We start from the raw sequence: 21,303 nt of genomic DNA on the forward strand, positions 1-21,303 counted from the left end.
AGCTACAGCGACATCAACGCCTATAGGAAACTGCGGAACGTTTCCTATCCGCTCGCGAATTGGGAGCTTGGTCCTTTTCATCTTGTCTATCTGATGTTGTGTGATGAAAGAAGAAAGCAAGGGTGAGCAACAAGCCCACCAAAATAATATGTATAGTGATTTACAATATATGAGCATTCTCATAGTACTCATGAAAGTCTTGGTCAAGAAGAAATGAACCAAGTTGATATCTTAACGCGACCAAGTCACAAAATATTCAGTATATATGTATATATACTTTTCAAAATCTTGGAAGTCCTCTTCCATGCATAATATACACAAAGTTCCAGTTTATAACTGTATAAAAATATCGTTGCAAGGTGATCTCATATATTTAACCTTGTCTCAACGTTTTTCTGAAAATCTTTGTCATGCATAAGATAATCATTTACTAGATATAAGTTTAAAAGATGAAGTTACAAGATACTCCAATATACTTATATCCGAATACTACTTGAACTACCACCGTTCAAGTTATAATCAGTTTCAAAGTTCATCACCCAGATGAGACTATAAGACTTGAATAGATTCAATCTTTGAAATATCATTATAAATAATGAAGTTACGAGATACTTTATTACGTCCTGATATATATATCCATATATATATATATATATCTCATACATTTCCATAAAATCTCTGTCATGTAAAGTATGAACAGAGTTGTAATATCCAATGAATTTGGAAAGAAAAGAATTTTGGCATAAACCTGATATCTTGCTGATCAGGCAAAGATACCCATTAAGTAACCTTTTCTACTAGTAGATAGATGAATCCCCCACCGGTCATCACCCTGGCCACATAAGGACCTTGTGCTGGACCGCCACCCGGCCTCTTACGCGTTGATGGACTGCCACCCAGCCACTTACACTTTGATAGACCGTACCCCGGCCTGTCGCTTATGCCGACTCAATTAGATGGGCTTACTTCCCGAACGTTGGGTAAGTAATCAATTCATTTGTTTTCTCAAAACAGCAACCACGTTGCGAATGTAAAATGCACCACAGAGCTGGATCCCCCAGGTTTTGAGCGAGTATTTAAATCCCCTTTGAAAGAAAGATCTTAAATATAAAAAATGAGTTTTGGGGTCCACTCTAACTTTAAAAATCATTTTGAAGACTCGAAAATATTTTTAAGAATGTTTGGAGTACTGCTGATTTATTAAAATAAATCAGTCCTGATATATTAGAAAATATCTGAATATTATTATTTAAATAATATTCTCATCATGATAATCCTTATAAAAATAATCAAAGTAGAAGTTTTAAAACTTATACTTGAAATGGATATTAAATAACCAAAGATATACTTATATGAAAGTACTATCTTTATTTGAATAATCGAAAATAAGTTTGATTATTGACACCTTATTCTTTAATAAAATAAAGAATATATTTCAGTAATAAGCGGAGTCATAATACCTCGAATGAATATTATAAATAATATTCATTAAATAAAATAAAGGAGTCATACATCCTCAAATGAATATTCAATTAATAATCAATAAATATAATAAACAGAGTCATAAGTCCTAGAATGAATATTCAAATAATATTCATTAAATAATATAAAGTTATCGAATAAACCTTATTCAATTAATAGTTTTTAAAACTATAACCATATATATATAAATATATATATATATATATATATATATATATAAAATCTACTCGGGATCCTCGACTCCCGGTTTTAGAAAATGTTTTCACCTTTGGGTCCCTATACTAAGGGTATATGCAAATTACCGCTATTCTCTAGCATAGGTATTATCAACTAAACCAACAGATATATATGGCAAGAATACGAAACAGGCATGCATATGTACCATATCACATGCTACAATATATCGCAAGAATTTGCTAATAACAAATATGCATTTATTGCAAGATCATGCATATACACATATACATCACAACAACAGTTATAACGGGTAGAAAACTTGCCTGAGCGACTGGGGGTTACGAATGGCTCGGGACGAGTCTGGTAACCTATAAGCAACAAGTAAGTTGGAATTAAACCAAAGTCACTTGTAAATCTATACTCTAACCAACTCAGACTCTAACGCTCGTTTTGCGCTTACTGATTCTCTTAAGTCACTCGAGTACCCTCGGCTCCACCATTTTTAATAATTTAACCATTACGAGTTTTAAGGCGATTCCTTCGCGAGTGTCTTATCAACTGCCTATTACACCTTACATAATTGTTTCATACTCCAACTAGTCCTTTAAGGTCTTTAACCAAGGTTTCAAAGTAAGGCGAGGGGTAATGGTTCGGTCGCGAAACGCCGTTACTTAAAACGGTCGTTTCTCCTAAACCGTACATCGGAATCAAACGAACTACATATCAAAACGAAGCTCGTAACATGAACTATCTAATCATGGCAATGGTCAAAACCTAGCAGTGAGTTCAAGGGTTCTGATGTTAAGAACAAAAACAGTCTACGGTAAATCGGGCATTACGACGGCTATGTTTACGCGATTTCCCAAATTTAAACCATTCCAAAACAACCACCAATCAACCCCAAATCAATCATACAACCAACATCCATCCAAAACACACTCCAACAGCCCCAACAACTCAATATTATCAACTTTATACTATCCTCAAACATGAACTAAAAGCTATACTTAAGTTCAATAACCAATAATCAAGATTTACAACTTCAAACTCATTACAAATCCAACCACACTCTAAGTATACCAGGATCATGTTCCTCATGAACTATAACAATCAAAACCATTCCTAATACTCAAAAGTAAAGCTAGGGTTTGAAGTTTTATACCTTCTTAAAGCTTTTAATCAATGAAAGATCCTTGGAATGCCCATGGAAGCCTTGATCTATGCTTAAGCTACCTTGTCCTTACAAATAAAATCAAGAATCAAAAATTTGTTCTTGAAAGTTACTATTCACCCTAAACTTTTTAGGAATTGATTAACTAGGTAAACCTTGGATTCTTGGATCCAAACTTATAGCATAACTAAGTTATGAATTATGGAAGCTAAAGAAACAAACCTTATAATTTTTGAAGGTGTGTAGCTTGAGTTTTTGAAAAACTCCTCCTTATTTTTCTTTCAAAAGCCGAGAGCAAGATGAAGAAGATGAAAAAAATTGTGTGTTTTGCTTTGATTTGTTTTGGTTGGTTGTTTTTAGCTTGCTTTTGGTTAATTACCTTTTTAACCATCAACTTTGTGTGGTTCTAAATCAACCACGCCTCCTTCCCCCTCATGTCATGCTTATGTCACATTTGTTATGTCATCATCCCTTACTTGCCCTCTTCTCATTGGTTGGGTGACATCATCCCCTCTAATCTCTTTGATTAGCTTCCTAATTGTTTCCCTAATGACCACTGATCTGTTATACGGTTCGCTTAACTTTCGTTCTCGTTTCTCGTTTGAGGGATCATACCCGGGATCTTATTACTTGGGTTCCCTTAACCTTTCTCAATACATTATATTCCTTTTATGATCCTCTCTTATAATCCTTGAATTTAAATCCTTTTAATCATGTTACCTTATACTCAATTCTTTCCGTATCTAGTGGATTTCCGGGAAAAATCAAAGTGTTCGAATTTGGATTCTGACGATCTTTACATACACTTATTTATCGTATAGAGTACTAATAATATCCCAGAAGATCAATAACAGAACCCCTACATAGTGTGACATGAAAAGTTTTCTCATTCAGCATAATCTGCAAAATCACTATTCATAAGGGTTTCAAAAATTTCCAAAAATTGGGGTTATTACAGTTTATATCCAAGGAAGGGTAGTTTAGTAATTGGGTAATTACATTTCTGAATCCTCTTTTATTCTTTTTCCAAAAATGAATTTGATTAATAAATATCTCCCTCGGAAAAGATGGGAATGATACGAATAATAATTTTAGAACGTAGATCTCGAAATTAGCTTTTCAGCCATATTTTCAAAATAATTTTTGAGCGAACGGTTGATTTAATACGAATTTTACAAGATTATGCTGAAAATAGCATTTTAACTCCATAAAATTATTTTAAAATTCACCGATCATGAAATAAATCCATATATAATTTTTTTAAAGTCTCTAAGACTATTCTGAAGATAACAAAACAAATTTTACACCTTGAACATACTCGGATAATTTTATAAAAACATTTAAAGGTAAAATAAATCTCATTTTAAATCAAATAAATCCTTCATCAACAGAGCACATAATCAAGCATATTTTCAAGCAATAGCACGTATTCACATATCATGACTCATATTCGACCACGAATTTTCCCTTTTTATTATTATTATTATCCCCCTTTTCGCGTAACGGGTCGCGTCCTGCCTGACGACCCGACGCCGAGCATTTTAATTATGCTTCACAATCAATACTTTATACCAACTGACACGACACTGGAATATAATATTATTTTTTTAACCTTTCCATTTCACATAACAACACATAGTTCACATTTAAATACTTTTAATCTCTTTTAAGACAGGTCCCGTTCTTCCCGACGACCCAACAACACAGCTTATCCCCTAAGCTGGCTCATCAAACTAGAACGGATCATTTAACGTTCCTAGTTACTAATATACAATAAACACAATTAACCAACAAAATCATTTATCCTTTTATTAAATCACATAATTTATAATTACACCACAGAATCATATTTTAATCACTAAATTTTGTCACGAAATTCCCAGTCGTCACAATCTACCCCCTTAAAAGGATTCTGTCCTCAAAATCTAGTCTAAGCAAATAGATGGGGATATCTTTCTTGCATTTCACTTTCTAATTCCCAGGTTGACTCCTCTACTTTAGGGTTTCTCCACAGTACTCTAACTAGAGGTACAACTTTATTTCTGAGCATCTTATATTTATGATCTAAGATTCGAACTGGTTGTTCCACATAAGACAAATCTTGTTGAATTTCCACTGGCTCTAGTTTGACTACATGGCTTACATCAGAATTATATTTCTTTAGAAGAGAAATGTGAAACACGTTATAAAGATGTTGCATCTGCGGAGGTAACGCTAACTCATAAGCCACTTTTCCAACTTTTCTAAGTACTTCGAATGGTCCAATATACCTAGGACTCAATTTTCCTTTCTTTACGAATCTGGATAAACCTTTCCACGAAGTGTTAGATATATTTATGATGTCATGTCTAATGATGATTTGTGTTTAGTTTTCAGATCTTAACTAACAGGACAAATCAGGACTTAACTGGAAATCAGTACTTATACTGAAGTCAGGACTTAAGATATCAGAACTTAAGTTATCAGAAGATATTTATCAGGAGATAATATCAGGACTTAAGGAGACTTTCAGATAAGAAAGGTGACTGATTTAAAGGAAAGAAGATCGAGACTAAAACACGAAGAGATATGCATGAAGATGAATTCTATGAAGAATAGAATACTTGGAAGAAAAGATAACTAGTTGATATATTTTAGGATGCAGACTTATGTTCTATATCAATTAGAAGGTTATCTTATAATTGTGTGTATATATAAACACAGCATAGGGTTTACACTATGTGTATTATCTTAATCGAGAATATTATTCATTGTAACCCTAGCAGCTCTCATGATATTTGTTCATCACTGAGAAAGAACGGTTCCATTGTAATACTGTTTTATTAATAAGATTATTATGTGTTTCATACTTGTGTTTTTAATTCAATTTGATTGTGCTAGACACTATATTCAACCCCCTTCTACAGTGTGTGTGACCTAACAAGTGGTATCAGAGCAATCTGTTAACATACATACAGTAAAGATCCAAAAACAATCATGTCTGAAGAAGCACAAACTCCAACCAAGCCCACCAAAACTGAAAACTCCAAATACTCAAATCCATAATCGATATGAGACTCTTAGGGTTCCCATACTGAAACCTTCTGAGTATCCCATATGGAAGGTGAGGATGTCTATATTTCTGGAAGCTATAGATCCAGAATACCTTGACAGAATTAATGAAGGACCACATAAGCCAGCCAAGCTCTTTGTTGTAGTTGCAGATCAGCCAGCACAGTATGTACCAAAGGAGAAAAATGAATATACAGCTGAAGATATCTCATCTATTGTAAAGGATGCAAAGGTAAGACATTTGCTGCATAGTGCCATTGATAATGTCATGTCAAACAGGGTAATTAACTGCAAGACTGCAAAGGAGATATGGGATGCCTTAGAGACAAGATTCCAGGGAACTGATTCAATTAAAAAGAACAGGAGGACTATACTCACTCAAGAGTATGAGCACTTTGACTCAAAACCTGATGAGTCATTAACTGGTTTATATGACAGATTTTTCAAACTCTTGAATGATCTGTCACTGGTGGATAAGGAATATGGTCTTGAAGATACTAATCTTAAATTCCTTTTAGCTCTTCTTGAAAGTTGGGATTTGAAGGCACCTACTATAAGAGACAACTATGCTCTTGATGAAACTACTCTTGATGAAATTTATGGTATGCTCAAAACTCATGAACTTGAGATGGATCAAAGAAGCAAGAGGCATGGGAGAAAGTCAAGAACAGTTACTCTTAAGGCTGAGGAGGAATCCCCCAAAGTGGCTGTCTCAAAGAAAGGCAAAGGAAAGGCTCTCATCACAAAGTCTGATACTGAGTCATCAAGTTCTGATAGTGATGAGGATTCAGAAACTGAAAGTCTATCTGAGATAGATGTTGATGAAGAGATGATGAAATTGTGTGCTCTTATGGTGAAGGGTATCACAAAGATAGCTTACAGGAAATTCAGAAAGGGAAAGAAGTTTTCCAGGAAAAGTGGAAGTTTTAATAAGAAGGGATTCAGAAAATCTGAAGGCAAAACTGGAAAGTCTGACAGAGGAGATTACTCAAATATTAAATGCTACAATTGTGGTGAGAAATTGAAAGGCATATGGCATAGCCTATTTGTATATTCGAGGATTTAACTCAACTCAAATAAGAATGTAATAAGTAAATAGTGGATCTATCGTCAGAGAGATCTCACAGAGTAACATCTGTCAAAGGGTTAAGAAACATTATTCATCTACAGACTTGAAGACTTAATTCACTGGAAGAAGCTCAAGAAATTGATCAAGCCTCAGTGATACAAATCAAGATTGTGGATTTAATCAAGTGATAGAGATCTCGTCAGGGTATCAATTAATTACAAGGATTTAGTCTGAAGAAAATCAAAGTCAAGACATGAAGAAACGTCACGGAAGTTAGTCACTCATGAACCAGACAGTACATCGAGTGTCAACATTGAAGTGGTGGAATTGATTCATATATTTCAGTGATTTTCAGAAGATATTCAGAAGAATGGATGCTGCTCAAGATTAGTATTAATTCTCTATTAATTAATTAAGTCATATAATTTAATTAAGAGAATAAATTCTATCTGCAAAGATTAATTTATTTTATTATTTGAATTAATTGATTAATTAATTCAGAATTAATATTAAGGTTTTTCAGGTTTTTAATTGATTTAAAATCTGTTATTAATTCATAAAGACAACTAATTGTATTAGTATGACAATCGGTATGACAATCAATAGTCATACCGAAAGTCATGCTAACTCAAAAGGATTGTCTTAACAGATTTTTTATTACATTAAAATCTATTTTTAATTCAGTAAGACAATCTGATTTTGAACTACTATGACAATCGGTATGACAATTGATAGTCATACCGAAAGTCTTGCTAGTTCATTCTGATTGTCTTGCCAGCTCAAAGAGATTGTCATGCCAATACACTCTACTCGACTGTTGGATTAAATAAAAGCAGCAGAAGACATTCAAAAGATAATCAACATATAGAACACACAAGTCAAGAGAAAAAGCAGCAGAAAACAAAGGCACAACATTTTATTCTTCATCTGCTTTATTCAAGATCAAAATTCTAGATTGAAAAGTTAAATCCAATCCACTAGAATTATTTATCTTGTTCTTGTGTATCAATCTAGCAGATTAAAATCCCTAGAACTTAATCTCAAATCACATTTAGCATTTGATCTTTTAATTGCAAAAATAGAAAAAGTTCATGTCGAATTTATTCTAGATTTGTAATAATTGATTTGAGATTAATCCCTTGTAACCGATAGCGTAGTTGTAACACCTTTCAAGTTTAATAAAAGTTTTATTTAACTTGAATTTTGTTTCATATTTTTATTCCGTATTTTATTCGATTAAACGGTATTGTTTGCATTCAACCCCCCCTTCTACAAACAAATTGGGACCTAACAGAAAGGCCACATATCTCCTCACTGCAAAAAAGGAAAAGGTGACAAAGGCAAGGCACTTGTCACAAAGAAGAAAAGTTGGACAGACACTTCAGATTCTGAAAGTGAGGTGAACTATGCTTTGATGGCAAATGCTGATATCAGTTCTGAAGCTGTTGAGTTCAAGGTACCTCAAACAACTTATGCTTTTCATACTGATCATATTACTGAGTTGAGAAGATATCTTAAAACCATGTTCATTAGTTATAGAGATCAAACTTTAACATTTGAAATGTTAACTTCTGAAAATTTGGCTTTTAAGAAAAGGAATGACTATTTAGAAAAGGAGTTAGTTATGTTCCATCAAACTCAGAAAGAAAGAGATGATGCTTTTTATGTTAGATATGAAGTGTTAAAATTGAATCAATCTCTAAAAACTGAGTTAGAAAAAGAAAGAGAGATTATCAGGACTTGGACTAACTCTGGAAGAACAACTCAGAATTTGTTAAGTAGTGGAAACTGGAAAGAGGGCTTAGGTTATGGAGATGATAAGAAAAATAAAGGAACTGTAGAAATTGAGCCTATAGTTGTTAAATAAAAGCCAAAGGTAAATCCTGTTAAGTTGTAGCTGTAAAGTCTGATATTGATAAATCAGAAGTTAAAGAGAAATTAACTTCTGACAAACCAAAACAGGATAAGCCAACTGAAGTTAACATAGGCTTAATGACAAAGAAGCAGCTTAAGCATAAGCTGAAAGATGTTAAGAATGTAAACAAGGTAAAGCCACCTAGGAAAAATAGGAATGGAAAGGAATGTATGAATAAAAGAAATGACTATAAGCTTGTTCCTAATGCTCCTAGAAAGAAATATTATAACTGTGGAAATTCTAACCATCTGGCTTCTTTTTGCAGGAAGAATAAAAACATAAACTCCTTATCTTCAAAATCAGGAGTTAAGAGTCAGTCTGTTAGATATAGGCCACAAAACCCTTATTTTCATTGTGGTAGTTTATGGCATTCCATTTATACTTGTAAGGAATATCATAGTTTGTACTATGATTATTATCAAATAAAACCTTCTTTAAAGAAAGTTAGCATTATTCCTTCTAGTGTAAGTTCTGATGCAAAGTTTGATACTGTAAATTCTAATAAGAAAAATGTTAACATAAACTCTGATGTTAAATCCGCTGCAAATATTAACAAACTTAATAAGGCCAAAGGATCCAAGCAAGTCTGGGTCCTTAAAACTAATCATTAGTGGTCTTTGTGATTGCAGGGCAACAAGAAAAACATCCTAATTCTGGACAGTGGATGTTCAGGACATATGACTGGAAATAAAGCCCTGCTATCAGATTTTTTGGAGAAAGCTGGCCCAGGTGTTTCTTATGGAGATGACAACATGGGAAAAACTCTGGGATATGGCAATATCAATAGTTCTAGTCTCAGGACTTAAACACAATCTGCTAAGTGTTAGTCAAATCTGTGACAGAGGTTATCATGTGGATTTCTTTGAAGAACACTGTGAAGTTGTAAGCAAATTTACTGGGCAAAGTTGTTCTGAAAGGGTACATGCATGGTAACATTTATGAAGCCAAGCTTTCAACAAGTTCTGATGGTTCTGCAATCTGTCTGTTAAGTAGAGCATCAATTGAAGAAAGCTGGGATTGGCACAAGAAACTCTTTCATTTAAATTTTAACAATATAAATGAACTTGTCAAGAAAGATCTTGTGAGAGGACTGCCAAAATAAGTATTTGCTCCTAATGACCTTTGTGATTCATGTCAAAAGGCAAAATAGATATAATCTTCATCCAAGAGCAAGACTGAATCTTTAATTCTTGAGCCTTATCACCTACTACATGTTGATCTATTTGGTCCAGTAAATGTCATGTCTATTGCAAAGAAGAAATATGCTATGGTCATAGTAGATGAGTTTACCAGATACACATGGGTGTATTTCTTGCACACAAAAAGTGAAACTGCATCTATCTTGATTGATCATGTCAAACAACTGGATAAATTGGTTAAAGACTCTGTGAAAATCATAAGAAGTGATAATGGCACTGAGTTCAAGAATTTTATTATAGAAGAGTTCTGCAAAGACCATGGAATCAAGCAGGATTTTTCTGCTCCTGGAACTCCACAGCAAAATGGAGTTGTTGAAAGAAAGAATAGAACTCTTATTGAAGCTGCACGAACTATGCTTGATGAAGCAAAGTTACCAACCTATTTTTGGGTTGAAGCTGTGTAGACTGCTTGTTTTACTAAGAATGCAACACTTATCAACAAGCATGGAAAGACACCATATGAGATGGTGAAGAAGAAGAAGCCAAATCTGAAGTACTTTTATGTATTTAGATGCAAGTGTTTTGTTCTTAAGACTCATCCTGAACAGCTATCTAAATTTAATCTAAAAGCTGATGAAGGAATTTTTGTTGGATATCCACTTTCCCCAAAAGCCTTCAGAGTCTACAATTTAAGAACAAGGGTTGTCATGGAATCTATCAACGTCTCTTTTGATGATAAGAAGATTACAGGACTTGAAGATTTCAATGATCATAATCAGCTGAGATTTGAGAATGAAGTTTTAAATTCTGATTCTGTAAATCCTGACAGTCTAAATCCTGAAGGTCTAAATCTTGATACTACAAACTCTGATGGGTTAAACTCTGATGTTATTGAAACTGTGGTAACTATTCCAAAGGAAAATGCACCTGTACAGGGGGAGCATATTGAAGATCCAACCACATCTCAAGAAGCATCAGAACCTAGAACAGGCTCTTCAAGTTCTGATTCGTCAAGTTCTGATGGGGCAAGTTCTGATAATTCTAGAAACTCAAATTCTGAAAAATCCAACTCAGAGAGCATAATTTCAGGGGGAGCATCAGAGAATGTTGATGGAAACAGCATGGATCATGGGGGAGCATCCAGTTCTAGAAATAATATTCCATCTGCAAGGAAGTGGACTAAAGCATATACACCTGACTTGATTATTGGAGATCCTGAAGCAGGTATAAGAACTAGAATAGCAATATCAAATGAATGTCTCTTTCACTCTTTTCTTTCTCAGGCTGAACCAAAGAAAGTGGACGAAGCTCTTCAAGATGCTGATTGGGTGCAAGCAATGCAGGAAGAGTTAAATGAATTTGAAAGAAATAAAGTCTGGACCCTAGTGCCAAGACCAAAGAACAGATATGTTGTTGGTATAAAATGGGTGTTCAGAAACAAAACTGATAGTGATGGCATAATTACAAGGAATAAAGCAAGGCTGGTTGCAAAAGGATACTCTCAACAGGAGGGAATTGATTATGATGAAACATTTGCACCAGTTGCTAGATTGGAAGCCATAAGGATATTTTTGGCTTATGCTGCTCACAAAAAGTTTAAAGTCTTTCAAATGAATGTGAAAAGTGCTTTCCTTAATGGAGAATTGGAAGAAGAAGTATATGTTGAACAACCTCCAGGTTTTGTAGATTCAAAATTTCCTCATCATGTTTACAGACTTGATACAACACTTTATGGCCTTAAGCAAGCTCCAAGAGCATGGTATGAGATATTAGCTCAGTTTCTTCTGGAAAGTGGATTCAACAGAGGGACTATTGATAAAACTTTATTCTATCTCAACCATAGAAAGGACTTACTTTTGGTACAGATATATGTTGATGATATCATTTTTGGTTCTACAAATGACAGTCTTTGTAAAAGGTTTGCCAAGCTAATGCAGTTAAGATATCAAATGAGTATGATGGGAGAACTTAGCTATTTTTTGGGCCTTCAAGTCAAGCAGAATGAAGAAGGAACTTTTATTTGTCAATCTAAGTACACCAGAAATTTGTTGAAGAAATTTGGAATGCAAGATTGTTCAAGTGCATCCACTCCTATGGCCATTGCAACAAAATTGGATAAGGATACTTGTATATCAGTAGATATTACTGATTACAGAGGTATGATTGGCTCACTACTCAATCTAACTACAAGTAGACCTGATATCATGTATGCTACATGTCCTTGTGCAAGATTTCAAGTAGATCCAAGAGAACCTCACTTAACAGCTGTAAAAAAGAATTTTCAAGTACCTTAAGGGTACAGCTGATCTAGGATTGTGGTATCCTAGGGAATCAGACTTTAAGCTAATAGGTTACTCAGATGCAAGATGCAGATTTTGCAGGGTGCAAAATTGACAGGAAAAGCACAAGTGGAAGCTGCCAATTTCTTGGAAGCAGATTAGTTTCTTGGTTTAGCAAGAAACAAAAGTCAATTTCCACATCCTCTGCAGAGGCAGAGTACATTGCTGCAGGAAGTTGTTGTGCACAGATTCTTTGGATGAAGAATCGATTATTGGATTATGGGTTAGAATTTTCTAAAATCCTTATTTACTGTGATAATCAAAGTGCTATTGCTATGACAGGTAATCCAATTCAACACTCAATGACAAAGCACATCAGCATAAGGTACCACTTCATAAGGGAATATGTGATGGAAGGTACAGTGGAATTGTATTTTGTTCCAACAGGTCAACAACTAGCAGATATCTTCACAAAACCACTATGTGAAGCTACTTTTACAAGATTGGTAAATGAACTTGGAATGGTTTCAGGTTCTTTCTCTAAATCTGCTTAGTTTATGTTCTGATACATCAGATTTTATGATCAGTATTTACAGATATTACTATCTCTGTATATTATGTGCTTAAATTGAAATTTCCTTAAGTGCTGATTGTTGTCTGATGCGAATTTCTAAACTCTGATAGTGATATGAATGTTTCTGTGACTATTCAATCCAATGAGGATAACTGTGCTAGATGCTGACCTAGTAGTCTTGAATATACTAAAGATCCCATGTTTGAAGTAATTGTTTATGTGGAAATTTTTAACACATGCAAATTCTGATATTGAGCTCTGTTACGTTTACTTTGTGTATTTTATTACTAAGTCTAAAACTAGAATAGTGCTTCTTATCTGTTAAGTTCTGATGTTGGTAAATCTTATGGATGTACTAAGTGCTGATAAACCTCACTTATCAAAAGAAAAAGAAAAAGAAAAGAAATAAAAATTAGGTACTCCTTTGAGATCTAGAGAAAAATACATGTGGAAGGGAAGACCCAAGTGCATTGCTGGTATTAAGTAATATGCATTAGAAAAGCAAAATAAATTTTCTTGGTGACTTTTTACATTCTCTGATTACTGGAGAAATACTCTAATAATAGCAAAAATTATGATAAGCAGTCGTGACTCACTTACACTGAGAAACCACTGTAAATAGGAATTTCAAAAGATGCATAAAATGAGCACAAAACAGCTGAGGTGGACTCATGCATGAACTCATTCTATAGTAGGCTTCAGACTAATGACAGATTTTAAGCAAAGTTCTTAGTTATGCCTTATTTCTAAGATGTACTGAAGTGAATCAGACTTTACTCTTTGTCTGATATTTAGCTTAATGCACACACTTTCACTCCATATGAATGATGAAAATTACTGTGGTGATCAATGTTGTTTTGGATGAACAGTTTAAGTGTCAGTTGCATAAATTCTGAGGACAAGTTCTGATGATTAAGTTATGTTGAAACCATATCAGTATTTGTGTAAAGAATTACAGAAATAAACATTCACTTTTTGAGTTAAGGAGCCATATTCCGATGACTTTTAAATTCTGATAGTAATCAAGTTCTGATGTTGACGTGGCAGTATTTATTAACTTGGTTTACTTTTAAGTCAATACTTGAACGGTTATATTTTTTAGAATATTGGACTATGTGAGATAAAGCAGTAATAATCATTTTTTTAGTGGGATCAGGTTCTTTTTGAAAAACTGAACGTGCAAAGTAATAATTACTTATTTACTATGCCCATTACCTTTTGTCTTAACTGCTGCATGTCTGACAGGTATAAGGTCTGTTCCACTTCTCAATAACTGTTGTCACGTGGGTTGTCTAAGTAAAAGAGATAAAAGATTTTCAAATCTTTTATTCACATTTCTATTCCATTTACTCTCTCTCTTTTTCTTATTCTCTCACATTTTCTGACGGTTTTCTATACAGACATTTTCTCAAACACCTTTCAGGCACTCTAACTTTTCACTTATTTCTGATGGCACCCAAGGATTTAATTGTTGATGGAGCCAAGTTTGTACCAAATAACTATGCTGCAATCTTGAATAAGGCTGAAGCTCCATCAGATCTGCACTTTGTGCAAGATTTATTAGCCAATAGTGAGATTGGGTATGCTTTGACCCAACCTCAAACTATTTCAAGAAAACAAGTGCTAACATTTTGGCGAACTGGGCTTTTTGATAATGGTGGTGCTGCTGGTTCACCAAGCATAATTTTTACATCAGGAGATGTTGAGCATGTGGTTACTCCAGGAGCAGTTCGTAAATCTCTCCACTTACCTAAGGTTGTACATTTTCAACAGTGGAGGATCCTGTTTTACAGCAGCTTATGACCGGTCTGGGTTATGAGAAAAGTTTGGGAAAGCTGGGTCAACTGAAAAGATCAAATATCAGAAAGGAATGGAGCTTTTTCTTTGATTGTATCACCAAGGCATTCGCCAATAAATGCTCCAACTTTGATGCTATTCCCATCATGAGTCAGCAAATCGGGTATGCCCTTATTCATCAAACTCATTTTGATTTTGCAAGTGTTGTGCTAGGTTTTATAGGGGATAGGATGACAGAGGATAGGAATGTAGTATACTTTGCTAGATTCTGTCAGCTTATATATATTTATTATTGTGCTGATGAACCCTAGCCAGCCAGTGATTTAATTTCACCCTTTAAGCTTGCAAAAGGGCCTTTAATGATTTGTTAAATGCTGAAAATAAGAAACAAGTGCTGAGACCCTTACAGATTCCTCAGTCAGTAAAACAAATCTTGGTAAATGCTGATCCACAAACTTATACATCTGTCTATCCTGATGTCCAACCCACCAACTCATCACAACCAACACAACATCCATCAGAACATACCATCTCTCACCAACCTCAAACTCAACCACAACCTTCAGCACATCTAGTGAAGCCTTCATCTTCAAAACCCAAGAGGACTAAGATAGTACCTCAGTCTCAGCAGAAGAGAAGGAAAATTATTCTGAGAGATGAGTCAGACAATGAGGCACATGTTCAACCATCAGAACCTGATGCTGTAGAAGCTGAGAAGATCACTTCTCAGAAAGATACTGAAACTGGGAGTTCTAGGCCCCTTAAAAGGCTTAGAAAGCTAAATTATGATGATGAAGCTCCCAAAGTCTCTACTTTAGCAAAGAGACTTAAAAAGCAAAGAGCCGGGAGGGCTGTAAATGAATCATCACACTCTGAAGAAATCCTGGAAGCAGCAGCTAAGGAAGGGGGTCAGGAATCTCTGATCCCAGCAGAACCTATAGTAATTGAATTACTTCCCACTGTCGAATCAGCTCACAAGTCTCATATTCAAGAACAAGAGGATATTCCAGAGCAAGTGCCCACACCTCCTATGTCTCCTATTAATGATCTGGTACATGTTGAAGATCTAGGTACAAGTGATGAAATAGATATTCACAACTTGGTTGTACCCGATGTTCTGTACTTGGAAGCTCCACCCACTCAAGTTACTCCACCAACAACACCACTTCTAGATGCTGATTTCAATGAGATATCCCAACAACACCAGTTCTGAATCTAGATGATGAAGATTAGATATTAGGTGGGCATCAAAATTTGGATGTTGATCAGAACTTAGTTGCAGATCAGAATTTAGAGGATGATTTTGAAACATCTATAGCCTCACATACTGTTATTCTATCAGAGGATGCTGATACTGCAGGCTCTGTAAGTTCTGATGCTAACAATGCTGAAATTACTGGTGAAGCTGCTACAAATATAGATGGTGATGCAGCTGGTCCATCTGGACATGCACCTCAACAAGCTCCATGCAAAGCTGATCTAATCAAGAAGTTTGTTAGAGAGGATGCACCAGTCCCTTGGAGTGAAACTCCTAGAGGAAAGGAGTGGACTAAGTAGTGGAACAAAGTTAATTTTGTTCCTACTAAAAAAATTCTTGCTGAGCACATGGCCAAAGCTGATGAAATGCTGATAAATGATGATTTTAAGGCACAACTGAGAGTTACTGCATTGAGTACTAGGCACCTTCAAGGTCAACACTCAATAACTCATGACAAGGTGAACAAAATTCAAGAATCTCTGATCCAGCAAGATATGAATGTAAAATTAGAAAAGAACAGATTTTTCAAGCCAGCCTTTGACCGAATTGGGTATATTGAAAAGTCTCAGGAGAAGCAACAAGATCAAATTTTTGAAATTCTAAAGAATCAAGCTTCTCAGCAAACTCAACTCAATGAGATCCAATCCTCAGTGGAATTGCTTGTCTCTCTTTTTCTACCTGTTGATGCCAAAAAGGGGGAGAAAGTGATTAAGTCCAAATGCAAATCTAGTCAAGTACTGAAGGGTAAGGATGATGGAAATGATGACCAGGGAAACTCTGAAAAGGGTAGAGGTCATGGTCAAGGTCAAGGTTCTTCATCAAGGACAACTGAAACTTCTATACAGAGATCAAACTATGATGCTGATAGAAGAATAAGTTCTGGTAAATAAGTTCTGACAAAGCCTGATATTCTTACACTGGGTGAAAGTCAAGAGTTTATGCAGAAACTGAATCTCAAGGGGAAGGAAACAATAGTTTACTATCAAGACCCTAAGTTACAGAAGCTGGATGAAGAAATTTCAAAGAAATTATTTCTTAAAGAAAATCCAGGAATGGACTTTGAAAGTCTAAAGGAAGAAGAAGCCAGACGTAAAGCAGAAAATGTCAAATCCAAGTCTAAAGCTTCTATTGTTGAAAAGAAACTTCTAAAGCCTAAGGGTATTGTGATTAAGGAGAAGACAAATTATGAGGCAACCAAAGCCAAATCACAAGTGGAGGTAGATCCAAGATCCAAGGGCAAAGCAAAAATTGATGAACATGTAAAGGTATATATGCCAATCATGGATGAAGAAATAATTATTGATGAAGATACTAGTCTGATTTTGAAGAAAAAGGATATTCAAACAACCTCTGACAGAGCTCATGTTATTCAAGATCAGGACTTAGTAAAATCTGATATTACAGTGAAGCAAGCAACCTCTGACATAGCTCAAGTTAGCTTGATATCAGAAGATAAAGAAAAGGAAACCTCTGACATTGCTCATGTTAAACCTTCAAAGATGCTACTACCAGGATTCACAAAATCTCAACAGACTCAACCTTTGAAGACTACATCAAGTGATTTTGATGCAAGAGTTATTAGAGGAAAGGAAGCTAGAGACAAATCAGGATTGGGTAGTTCTAAAGAGAAGAAAATAAACAATACTACCAATGATCCAACTTCCTTAAGTGAACCAGGAGTAGGAGCAACTCCTGAAAGATTGAATCAACTTGAATCTGTACAAATGGTTTACCACTCTGTTTTGAAAGAAGATATCATGTTATACTTTATGACAGATGGGAGGGTATTCCAGATTAGGGAGAATGCTATTCCATTGAAGTATTTTGAAGAACTGGAACATGTTCTATTTCTACTTCAAGTGGAAAACAGATCAACAGATGGTGCTGCAGGTTATTTAAAATCAAATATTCAAAGACAGAAGAGGCTTTACTCTGTAAAGTCTGACAACCCATACTGTCCTAAGTACAGATCTCACAGTGGAGATATTGTTGAAATGAAGCCTAATACTGCTAAAATCATCACTACATTTTCTGGTATTAAGGGACTTGAATTCAATCTAGAGTATGATAAAGCCTATATCATCAGACTGGATCAGAATATAAGAAAAGCTAAAATAAATGATCTCAGGGCTGCTATTTTTCAAACTGGTGAAGATACAGTTGAACTGAAAAATGCTAAAAGGAGGATGGTCAATGAACTTGAATATGCTGAGAGAACACTTTTGAAGAACTATCTCAGAACAACTCATAACATCAAAGAGATCAGAAATTGAAGCCAAGTCAAAGATCTACAACTGCTTAAATTCTGAAGTGTATACAGACTTAAGCTGATATCAAACTTTAAGGATGGTAAAGCTACAAGGACTGTAAGTTGTAGTTATGTAGTCAAATTTTCATGCATTTGTACTTAATATTTTTGACATCATCAAATATCTGTTGAACTTGTATATTATGCTAATTTACAAGTTGGGGGAGATTGTTAGATATATTTGTGATGTCATGTCTGATGATGATTTGTGTTTAGTTTTCAGATCTTAACTAACAGGACAAATCAGGACTTAACTGGAAATCAGTACTTATACTGAAGTCAGGACTTAAGATATCAGAACTTAGATTGTCAAAACTTAAGTTATTAGAAGATATTTATCAGGAGACAATATCAGGACTTAAGGAGACTTTCAAATAAGGAAGGCGGCTGATTTAAAGGAAAGAAGATCGAGACTAAAATACGAAGAGATATGCATGAAGATGAATTCTATGAAGAATAGAATACTTGGAAGAAAAGATAACTAGTTGATATATTTTAGGATGCAGACTTATGTTCGATATCAATTAGAAGATTATCTTGTAACTATGTGTCTATATAAACACAGCATAGGGTTTACATTATGCGTGTTATCTTAATCAAGAATATTATTCATTGTAACCCTAGCAGCTCTAGTGATATTTGTTCATCACTGAGAGAGAACGGTTCCATTGTAATATTGTTTTATTAATAAGATTATTTTGTGTTTCATACTTGTGTTTTTAATTCGATTTGATTGTGCTAGACACTGTATTCAACCCCCTTATATAGTGTGTGTGACCTAAGACGAAGATATCTTTAACATCACTTTTTCTCCGGGCTCAATTTGCATATCTTTTCGATCTTAATCCGCGTACTTCTTTTGTCGATCTTGAACGGCAATTAATCTCTTACGAATTATTTCCATTTTCTCTTTCGTTTGTCAAATTAGCTCTGGGCCAATTAGTTTACGCTCACCAACCTCATCCTAATATGTAAGGAATCTGCATTTTCTTCTATACAACGCTTCATAAGGTGGCATGCCAATACTCGTGTGATAACTGTTGTTGTAGGAAAACTCAATCAATGGAAAATGATCATCCTAATTTCCTTTGAAATCAATTGCACAGATTCGCAACATATCCTCTATGATTTGAATTATCCTTTCACTTTGTCCGTCGGTCTGCAGATAATATGCCGTACTCATTTTCAATTTAGTTCCCAAATGATCATGAAACTGTCGCCAAAATCTTGAGTTAAATCTCGGATCTCTATTAGATACGATAGATACTGGAACTCCGTGACGCATCACAATCTCGTCCAAATACAACTTGACCAACTTTTCCAATGAAAATCTTTCGTTGATAGGCAAAAAATGCGCTGACTTCGTCAATAGATCAACTATTACCCAAATCGCATCATGATTAGACTTAGTCCTTGGCAAACCTACCATGAAATCCATCATGATATGTTCCCATTTCCATTCTGGTATGTCCAGTGGTTGAAGCAATCCACTCGGTCGCTTTTAGTTTTGGCACGTATAACATTTACTTATCCATTCCACAATTTCCTCTTTCATGTTTGGCCACCAATAACTTTTTTTTACGTCCTTGTACATCTTTGTACTTCCAGGGTGAATTGAAAATCTTGAGTTATGCGCTTCGTGCAAAATCTCATGCTATATCTCCACAATGTTAGGTATCCAAATGAGCGAGTTAACATGATATATTCCTTTTCCATCCTTTTGAGCTCTAACTTCCTCTCCTGACAACTTATCTTTCTCGTGATTCATTACTTGATCTTGACAACATCGAATCTTTTCCAAAATTTCAGGTTGAAATGACATTTCATACATTGCTTCACCTCCAAATTCTCGTGTCTTCACCTCTATTTCCATCTTTTCAAAATCTTTGATCAATTCCTCTGATGAAGTAAACATATTCAATCTTTCCTTGTGGCTTAAAGCATCTGCTACCACATTCGCCTTTCCAGGATGATAATTTATCAAACAGTCGTAATTTTTGATCAATTCTAACCATCTTCTCTGTCTCATATTCAACTCCTTCTGTGTGAAAATATACTTTAAACTCTAATGATTTGTATAGATCTCGCACTTTTCTCCATATAAATAATGCCTCCAAATTTTAAGAGCAAACACAATCGCGGCTAATTCCAAATCATGCGTGGGATACTTTTGTTCATGTGGCTTTAACTGCCTTGACACATACGCTATTACTTTCCCGTGTTGCATTAACACACATCCCAATCCTTTATATGAAGCATCACTGAAGATCACAAACTCTTCTTTTTCATCTGGTAACACCAAAACTGGGGCGGTTACCAATCTCTTCTTTAACTCTTGAAAACTTTCCTCGCACTTATCCATCCACACAAACTTCTCGTTCTTCCTTGTCAACTTAGTCAATGGGACAACAATCTTAGAAAAATCTTGCACAAATCTTCTATAGTATCCGGCTAATCCCAGAAAACTTCTTACCTCCGTAGGGGTCTTGGGCATTTCCCAATTCATCACAGCTTCTATCTTAGCCGGGTCTACATTAATTCCTTCTCTATTGACTACATGTCCAAGAAACTGTACTTCCTTCAGCCAAAACTCACACTTTGAAAACTTGGCGTATAACTTTTCTCTTCTAAAAATTTCTACAAAAATTCTCAAATGCTCCATATGATATTCCTCCGTCTTGGAATATATCAATATATCATCGATGAATACTATAACGAACTTATCCAAGTACTGCTTAAACACTCTATTCATAAGATCCATAAATGCAGCTGGCGCGTTCTTCAAACCAAATGCCATTACCAAAAACTCATAGTGTCCATATCTCATTCGAAACGTTGTCTTGGGTATATCTTTCGCTTTAATCTTTAGCTGATGATACCCAGATCTTAAATCAATCTTGGAAAAACAAGTAGCTCCTTTTAACTGATCAAACAAGTCATCAATTCGCGGTAGAGGGTACTTATTCTTAATCGTCAACTTATTCAATTCGCGATAGTCAATTCATAACCTCATACTTCCATCTTTCTTCTTCACAAATAACACCGGTGCACCCCACGGGGATACACTCGGGCGTATTACTCCT

The sequence above is a fragment of the Apium graveolens genome, chromosome 3, assembly GCF_009905375.1.
Source record: "Apium graveolens cultivar Ventura chromosome 3, ASM990537v1, whole genome shotgun sequence".
NCBI classification, from domain to species: Eukaryota; Viridiplantae; Streptophyta; class Magnoliopsida; order Apiales; family Apiaceae; genus Apium; species Apium graveolens.